This window comes from Elephantulus edwardii, unplaced genomic scaffold, assembly GCF_000299155.1.
Source record: "Elephantulus edwardii isolate Elephantulus edwardi_28Jun2011 unplaced genomic scaffold, EleEdw1.0 scaffold00249, whole genome shotgun sequence".
Taxonomy (NCBI): domain Eukaryota; kingdom Metazoa; phylum Chordata; class Mammalia; order Macroscelidea; family Macroscelididae; genus Elephantulus; species Elephantulus edwardii.
Genome location: NW_006399999.1, coordinates 93859 through 103247, shown reverse-complemented (window position 1 = coordinate 103247; position 9389 = coordinate 93859).

The following is a 9389-nucleotide window of genomic DNA, read 5'->3' as shown; positions in this document are numbered from 1 at the left end:
AGCCTATGGTAATGAAAGAAGAAGTTCAGGCTGCTTTGAAGGAAATGGCAAAAAATAAGGCTCCAGGAATAGATGGTATACCAATTCACATATTTCAGTTAACAGATGCTGCCATGGGCAATCATTAGGGTGTTTAATTTTATATAACATAATGCATGGGAACAATTGTATGAAACACAATATGAATGAAGAATAGTGTGAAATAATATTTATGAACTTGTGAGCAAACCAATATAAAAGTTAAAAAAAGAAATACAAGCCAAAATAAACATAACTTCAAAAGAAAAAAAGTGATATCCTTGCTCTTTTAAAGAGGTGTTTGACAGAAGAAAGTACTTCAACCTTTGATTTCTTGACTTTTGGATTCATGCTAATTGATTGTGGCTTCAAGTGAATGAGATATTATTCATATCTCGTATTCAAATCCAAGCAAGATGAAGCTGTTGACAGTGCCAATATCCTCCATCCATCATAACGTTGCCTATAGGTCCAGTGGAAAGAATCTTTGTTTTATTGACCATGAGATGCAGTCCGTACTGAAGGATGAATTCTGATTAGTGACTGTAACAACTGCCTCAAGTCCTCCTCACTTTAAGCAAGCAAGGTTTTGTCATCTGCATAACACTGGTTGTTTATGAGTCTCCTTCCAAATCTGATGCCACACTCCTCTTCATAGAGCCCTACTTCTCAGGTAATTTACCCAGCATACAGATGTAATAGGTATAGAGAGAGAATACAACCCTGACACACTCCCTTCTCAGCATTAAACCATACAATGCTTTCTGCTCAGGTCGTGCAATAGCCTCCTGGTCCAGATATAGGTTCCCCATGAATGCAATTAAGTGCTCTGGAACTCTAGTTCTTCTCAATGTCAGCCACAGCTTGTTCTGATTCACACAGTCAAATGCCTTTGCATAGTCAATAAAACACAAATAGATATTCTTCTGGTATTCCTCACTTTCAGCCAGGATCCATCTGACATCAGTATTAATATCCCTGATGCACAGCCTCTTCTAAATCCTGCTTGAATTTCTGGTAGTTCCCTGTCTACGTACTATTCTAGCTAGTTTTAAATGATCTTCAACAGTATTTTGCTTACACATGATATTAATGTTATTGCTCAATAATTTCCACATGCAGTTGGATTACTTTTCTTGGGAGTGGGAACAAATATGGACCTCTTCCAATCCACTGGCCAGACAGCTGTTGTCAAAATTTCCTGGCATAGACTGGTGAGTCCATCCAAGGCTACATATGTTAAATGAAAGAAGCCACTTGGTATCCCACAGAATCCTGGGCCTTACTTTTTGCCAACAGTCAGAAAATAAGGAGACATATTGCATTGGGAAAGTCTGCAATAAAGGGCCTTTCCAATTTATTGAGGAATAATGATGTCATTTTGAAGATGTCGGAGTCATGCCATGGTATTTCTGATGACTTGGTATGCTTCTGAAAGCTGGACATGAATAAGTATAACAGAAAAGGAATTGACGCCTTTGGGCTATGGTGTTGGAGAAGAGTACTGAACATCCTTTGGATGGCCAAAAGAACAAATATGTCTTGGAGAGGGTGCAGCCAGAGTGCTCTTTGGAGGCAAGAATGATGAGGCTTCACCTTGCATATTTTGGACATGTTGCTAGGAAGGGCAATTCCTTAGAGAGGGACATTATACTTGGAAGGGTGAAGGGTTGATGTAGGAGAGGAAGACCTTCAACCAGGTGAATTGCCATAACGACACTACTATATAACCCAGTGTGTCAGGAAGTGTGAAAATGGTGAGGGATAGAACAATATTGAGATCTTTTGTTCATAGAGTCACTATAGGTCATACTCAACTCAATAGCGCCTAACAACAGAATGTTCAAATGAATATTTTTTCATATTACTTTTTGTTTTCATGTAATATTTCATTTGCATTTTTTTCATTCATATACATTGTGTTTTATGTAATTTTTTATTTATATTATGTTTTATACAATCATTCTTGTTGTTGTTGTTGTTATGTGCCATCGAGTCATTTGTGACTCATAGCGACCTTATGTACAATAGCCCTAAACTCTGCTCTGTCATGTGCCAATCGCATTGTCTCTGATACTCCCATCCCGATTATCCCAGTCACTGAATTAATCCACCTCACAGAGGGCCCTCCCCTTCTGCGCTGTCCCTCCACCCTACCAAGCATGATGTCTTTCTCCAGGGACTGGTTTCCCCTCACAACATGTCCAAAGTAAGTTAGACGGAGCCTCAGAATCCTTGCCTACAAGGAGCCACCCTGTTTAACCCTTTTCAGGATGAATCTGTTTGTTTTCCTAGCAGTCCATGGTATTCTCAATACTCTTCTCCAGCACCACAGCTCAAAGGCATCAGTTCTCCTTCTATCCTCTTTGGTTATTATCCAACTCTCTGATGCATAACAAGTGATTGTGAAGACCATGGCCTGTATCAGATGCACCTTAGTCTCCAGAGAGACACCATTGCTCTTCAGTAATCATTCATATATGTTGTATTATATGTAATTAATTACTATTTACCTAAGCCCATTATTACCTCATCTTTTCTAATCCCTTTTGAATTGTTCCTATTCTCTCAACCCTCAATCCAATAACTGTGTTTTTTTAAAAAAAATGTGTTCTTGTCTATTTAAGAACCATATACTACATGCATGGTCCTGAATGACACAAATAGTTTAGCACTGCAAAATGGTTGGGAGCTCAAACCTTCCCAGGGACATTTCAGAAGAAAAGCCTAACTGTCTGCTTTAAAAGGTCTTATGAAAATCATATGGAGCACGTTTAGTCTTCATAATTAGAATCACCATGAGTTGGAATTGACTTGATGACAACTAACAACACCATGTTTACAAGTATTGCTTTTCATGTAGTTATTTTCTGGACTCAAAGAATGGAATGTGGCATCAGGATCAGAGGGAAACTCATCAATAACCTGTGTCATGCAGACAACATGGCTCTTGCTTGCTCAAAGTGAGGAGGACTTGAAGTATTTGTTGCAGAAGATCAAGAAATGCAGCCTTCAATATGGATTGCATTTTAATGTCAAGAAAACAAAGATTCTTACTAGTGGACTGACAGGCAACATCATGATGGATGGAGAGGAGACAGAAACTGTCAACAACTTCGTCTTACTTGGAGCCACAGTTAACATTCTTGGTACCAGCAGTTAAGAAAGAAGGAGAAGCATTGCACTGGAAAAGTCTGCAGTTAGGGACCTCTCCGAATAATTGCGGAGTAATTATGTCAGTTTGAAGAGTAAGATATGTCTGATTCAGGTCATGATTTTTCCTATCACTAGCTATGCATCTGAGAGCTGGATGATGAATAAAGGTCACAAAAGTATTGATGCCTTTGAGTTCTGGTGTTGGAGAAGAGCTGAACATTCTATGGACTGACAAAAGAACAAGCAAATATGACTTGGAGAGGATACAGCCTGAGTGCTCTTTGGTGACAAGAATGATAAGACTTCAGCTCACATATTTCAGACATGTTGTTAGGAGGGACTATTCCTTGGAGAGGAACATGATACCTGGAAGGATAGAGGGTTGCTGAAAGAGAGGAAGACCCTCAACTGGTGAACTGACATGGTGACAGCTGCAATGGGCCCTTGTGTGTCAGAAAGTGTGAACATGGTGCAGAATAGGATGAGGTTGAGATCTTTTGTTAATAAGGTCTCCCTGAGTCATACTAACAAAACACCTAACAAAAACAACAACAGCTTCTTTAATGACAGTGAAAAGAAAAACCAAACCAAACCTAAAAATTAAAGTATAAAATACAAGTAAAATATTGTATGCACTGTAAACACTTAGCAACTTTAATTCTAAAGCTTTAATTTTTTTCTCCCTTATTTCCATGCTACCACACGGTGTTTCTAGGTGTAAAATTGTCACAGGCAGCTTTGTTTTCATAGATTATTACATTTGTTTCAACTGAACAGGTCTCAAGATAGTGTCATTAGATGTAGGCCTTTCACCTCTTCTTTGTGGTTTTTGTTCAGCTCTGGTCATTGGTGAAAAGTAATTTTACAATTCTTTGATAGATTCAATTCCAAGTAGACTGTCTCTGAATTGAAAGGTGAAATTTTCTCAGTGTTTTCCTACAGTCAGGAAGCTGTTTTTAATATATTTTGGAAATAGGAAGGCCAATGTTGTGTTTCAATTAAACTTTTTTATGCTTATCAAACATGATGAAGTATTAATCACCATATTTTCAGAACAAAACAAAAATGCATTATCTAACATTATTTTTCTCTATTTCTTGAATTTATTTCTGTGGAAATCTTCAAAGAGTTCTAAAAATTAGATCACATTTGGCTATATATCCAGCACTCAATCTATTTATTAAACAGAATAAAATTCATTACATGAAGACAGATACAGAAATTCAAGCTATGAAATCATCTTTTGATTAACATCAGAAACTAACCAAAAAGTAGAGAAAAAAAATCCAGCAATATTACATCATTTCTTACATAATAATGTAAAGTAAAAAAAAAAATAAAAAGAAACAAATAGTTATATATTTTTAATTTTTCAGCCATCCTTCAAAAGGCTTGGTTTTTCTAGTTTAATATACCTTTTCTTTAACTTGTTTTATTTGTATTATGTTGTTGTTGTTGTTGCTATGTGCTGTCCAGTCACTTGTGACTCATAGCTACCGTATGTACAAGAGGTCTAAACCCTATGCTATCCTGTACCAACCTCACTGTCTCTAACGCACCTACTTTCATTACCCTAATCAGTTAATTGATTCATCTCATTGATGGTCTTCCTCTCCTGTGCTGTCCCTCAACTCTCCCAAACATGATGTCCCTCTCCAAGGAATGGTCCCTCCTTGCAACATGTCCAAAATATGTCAGATGAAGATTCAAAGTCCTTGCCTGTTTCACCATCTCCAGGACTTATATCAACACAATAAATGAAATTCCACAGGCAAGTGTCTTCTAAAGGAGGCCCATCCTGGGTTAGATGTCATTCTTGACTGGGAATTTCTTTTCCCCAAAATGATAACATCTCATTTTATAAACAATTCTATGAATAGTTTCTAAATCATTCATTCAGCACTTGACAGGTCCATTAAGCTTTAGAGTTTGGGTCAGCTGAATTTAAAAATGAAATAATAGCTTCTAAATGTATGCCTTGCCCGGATTATCAGTCCAAAACTTTTCTATGTTCTGCCTTCATTGAATTTATTTGTAACTATCTATTGCCATCTTTTATAGCAAAGCTGGCTATTTATAAATTCATGAAAATATAAGGAATAAAGACATCTGATTTTTCTGTTTATAGCAACAGATGTTTGTAGAATTATGTAGAAAATAGCAGAACAGCTAGCAGGCATTTGTACAAAAATATATTCTAACTATACAGTAGATTGAAAACCATACTTTTTAAATGTTTAATATGAGTCCATCAAATCTAATTTAGATTCTCCATCAAATCACATGACATAGCAATAGAACAAGAAAAGTTGATGCTCACTAATGGCAAGTCAGTGGCTTACAGAAAAATTATTAGTAATAAATCTCTACTCTTTAACAAATGTCAACCTCAGAAGGGAAAAAATTAATTTCTGACTAATTTTCTACATACAATTATTGGTCAAGTAGGCAAAGCTTCTCATGAGATAAATAGTTAACCATCCTATTTGTAATTTGAGATTCACCAGCTGCAACAATTGGATAAATTTAGTGACACTGAATTTATTGAGTGCAACAGTGTGATATAGTACAATATGGAGGTCGTTGTTATTATGTGCCGTTGAGTTGCCTGTAACTCATAGAGACCCTATGTACAAGAGCTGTGAACCCTGCCCTATCCTGTGCCAGTCTGACTGACTCCGACATACCTAATCCCATTGCCCCAGTTATGCTGTCAATCCCTCTCACCCAGGGTCTTCCTCTCCTGTGTTGTCCCTCCACACTTCAAGCATGATGTCCTTCTCCAAGGCCTGGTCCCTCCTTGCAACATGTCCAAAATATGTCAGACAAAGCTTCAGAATCCTTGCCTCCAAGGAGCAGCTTGGTTTAACCCTCTCCAGGATGAACTTGTTCGTTCTCTTAGCAGTCCAGTACTCAATGAACTGCAGAAGGACATATGCCTGCTTGAGCTAAGTTTTCCTGCTTCCATTAAAGCCATTTCTGCTTGTTACTGGAGAGCTTTTCGTTAGCAGTCCAGTACTCAATACTCTTCTCTAACAGCACAGCTCAAAAGCATCAATTTTCCTTCTATCATCCCTAGTCATTGTTCAGCTCTCTGATGCATAACAAGTGATTCCAAAGATCATGGCCTCTTTCAGGTGCACCTTAGTCTGCAGAGTGACATTATTGCTCTTCACTACTTTGGAGAAGCATCTGAAAGCAGACTTTCCCACCACAGTACATCCTTTGATTTCCTGGCTGCTGGTGCCAAGAGTGTTGATTGTAGACAATCTCAATCTCTCCACCAACCATCATGATGCTGCCAATCATCCCAGTGGTGAGAATCTTTGTTTCCTTGATATTGAGTTTCATTTCATATTGAAGGCTGCAGTCCTTGACCTTCTGTAGTAAGTGCATGAGGTCCTCCTTAGTTTCAGCAAGCAGGGTTGTATCATCTGCATAATGCAGATTGTTGATGAGTTTTCCTCCTAACCTGATGCTATGTTTCTCTTCATAGCGCCCAGCCTCCCAGATAATCTGTTCTGCATTTAGATTGAAAAGATATGGAAATAAGGCACATTACTGGCATTCAATAATTTCCATACTCTGTTAGATCACCTTTTGTGGAGATAGGAATAAACATGGATCTTTTCCAGTCAATTGGACAGATAGTTGACCTCCAGATTTCTTTTCACAACCTGGTAAGCACATCCAGGGCAGCATCTGTTTGTTGAAATATGTCAGTTTGTTTGTTGTCAATTCGTGGGGCCTTGTTTTTTTGCCAATTCCTTCAGAATATCTTGAATTTCCTCTTTTATCACCATAGGCTCTTGATCATATATTGTTTCATGAAATTCTTCTGTGTCAACCAATTCTTTTTGGTACAGTGACTCTGTGTAGTCCTTCCATCTTCTTTTAATGCTTAGTAGATTATTTAATATTCGACGCATAGCATCCTTAAGTATTGCAACTCAAGGCTTGATTATGTTCCTCAGTTCCTTTAGCTTAAGAAATTCCTGGTGAGTTCAGCCCTTTTTACTTTCTGATTCCATATATTTGCACATTACATTATAATACTTTGTTTTTCTTCCTGTGGTGTGCTTTTAAATCTTCTGTTCCGTTCCTTACCTTCTTGATTTCTTCCTTTTACTTTGGCTTCTCAGTGCTCTAGTGCAATATTCAGAGTCTCTTCTGAATCCATTTTTGTCTTATCTTCTTCCTCTAAATTTTAATAATTTTTGTATTCTTTCTGGATGATATTCTTGATATTCTTCCACAGCTCATCTGATGTTTGTCTATTAGTGTTCAAAGCCTCAAACCTATTCCTGAGATGGTCTTTGAAATTCAGGTGGGATAGTTTCAAGGTCCAAATTTGGTTCCTGTCGGTAGGTAAGTAAAAAAATATTTTGTACCAGTCCTGCTAATTTACCGATTTCTTTTGTGACTTTTTAACTTTTCAACCAGCCTCATCTTAGTTTTTCTACAGTTTGATGTACTTTTTGTTTAATTTGTTTTGTTTATTTGATGCACAGGAGTCAAAGTACAATTTTAAGTATATCCTACCTGAATTGAGAGACCATCTTAAGAATTGATTTGATTCATTTAACACTACTGTTTGAAGACCAGATGAACTGGTTGTGGCATGACATTATAGATGAAGAAAATAAAAGTTCATTTAAAAGACAGGATATACAATAAAAGACCAAAACACCTTATTTGTAAATACAGAGCTAAAACATATGGAATAAATGATGAAGAAAAGAAGTAAAACAGAATATTTCAAAAGGCAGTTCAAGAAGACAAAGTTAAATATTACTATGAAATGTGCAAATATCTGATGTTAGAAAACCAAAGACTAGATAGAGCAGGATTGGTACTTCTCAAGTTGATAGAACTGAGGAAAATTCATCTAGGCTTTGAGTTTAAATTGAAAAGTTCCACGGTATAGGAAGTTTCAAAAGAGGATGGAAGTATTGCCTAAAGTCACTTTGGTCTGTATGCCACCATTTCAGGAAGTTGTATATGATTAAAGCAAACAATGATATTGAAGAAAGAGGTTCAAGAAAGGAATCTGCACTAAATGTATTTATGAAAAATATTATCAAAAAAATGTCATTGCCATTGTGTTGGAAGCAACTCATAGCTTACCATCCAGTACGTTTTCTGAGGCTGTGCCCAGCTTTTTCCCCACAAGCAACTGATGGCTTTAGGGATTGATAGAACAATTCCTTCTCTCTTGGTCACCAGAACAGGCTCCAAAAATTAGTAGACTACCAATTAAGATGTTCAAAAAATTGGGTGCAGTGATGGAGCTGCACACTCATCAACACCAACACATCAATAGCCAACCAACTAGAACATAGAAGTTTTGAGGCCCATTCCAAAAAAAAGTGATATCAAACAATATCATTAACATCATATACATGCAAGTAAAATTTTTCTGAAGATAATTTAAAAACACTTGTAGGAAAATGCCAAAAACTTAAGCTCGAGTCATAGAACAAAAGATATGATTACTGATAGCAAATGGATCTTGATTGAAAGTAGAAAATACCAGAAAGATGTTTAATTGTGTTTGTTTAATTGTGATATGAGTTAAAGTTTATGGGACAATTTCTTTTCTATTCAACAGATTTTGTTTACGGCATTAATTTCAGTGCTTGTCATTGGAATAACATTCTTTCTCTTTCTGATTATAGTTATTATCCTATAATGTTATCTCTCTTTGTCTTCTTTAGCTATCTCCCTGGGCAAATACTGCATTTTTTTTTAATCTCATATGACTGATTTTTTAAAGGAATGGATACCTCCCTTGTGTCATTGTTCATGTTATAAGTATACCTTTTGCATAGCCAAAAATGAGCTAAAATCAATTCTAGGCTAAAGGGTTTCTGGGAGTCATAGTCTCAGGGTTTCTTCCAGTTTACATTAGACTGACAAGCCTGGTTATTTAAAAATTTTGTTCTATATTTTCCCCCACTCTGTCCAGGGTTTTCTACTATAATTCCTATCATAGACATATCTGAACACTAACTAGTTCTTCTGGCATAAGTTATGGAGATTGAAGTTCATGTGGTCTATTAGTCATTTGAATTACTAAATTGTTTGAGATTATTTAGAAACGGATGCTTTTCTATATGTCTTTAATTTGTTTTGACCTTTGTTCTGGACATGGAAATACAAATAGTTGACTCATAGAAGTCCTCTCATAAGCTTCCAAGACACCAATAGTACTA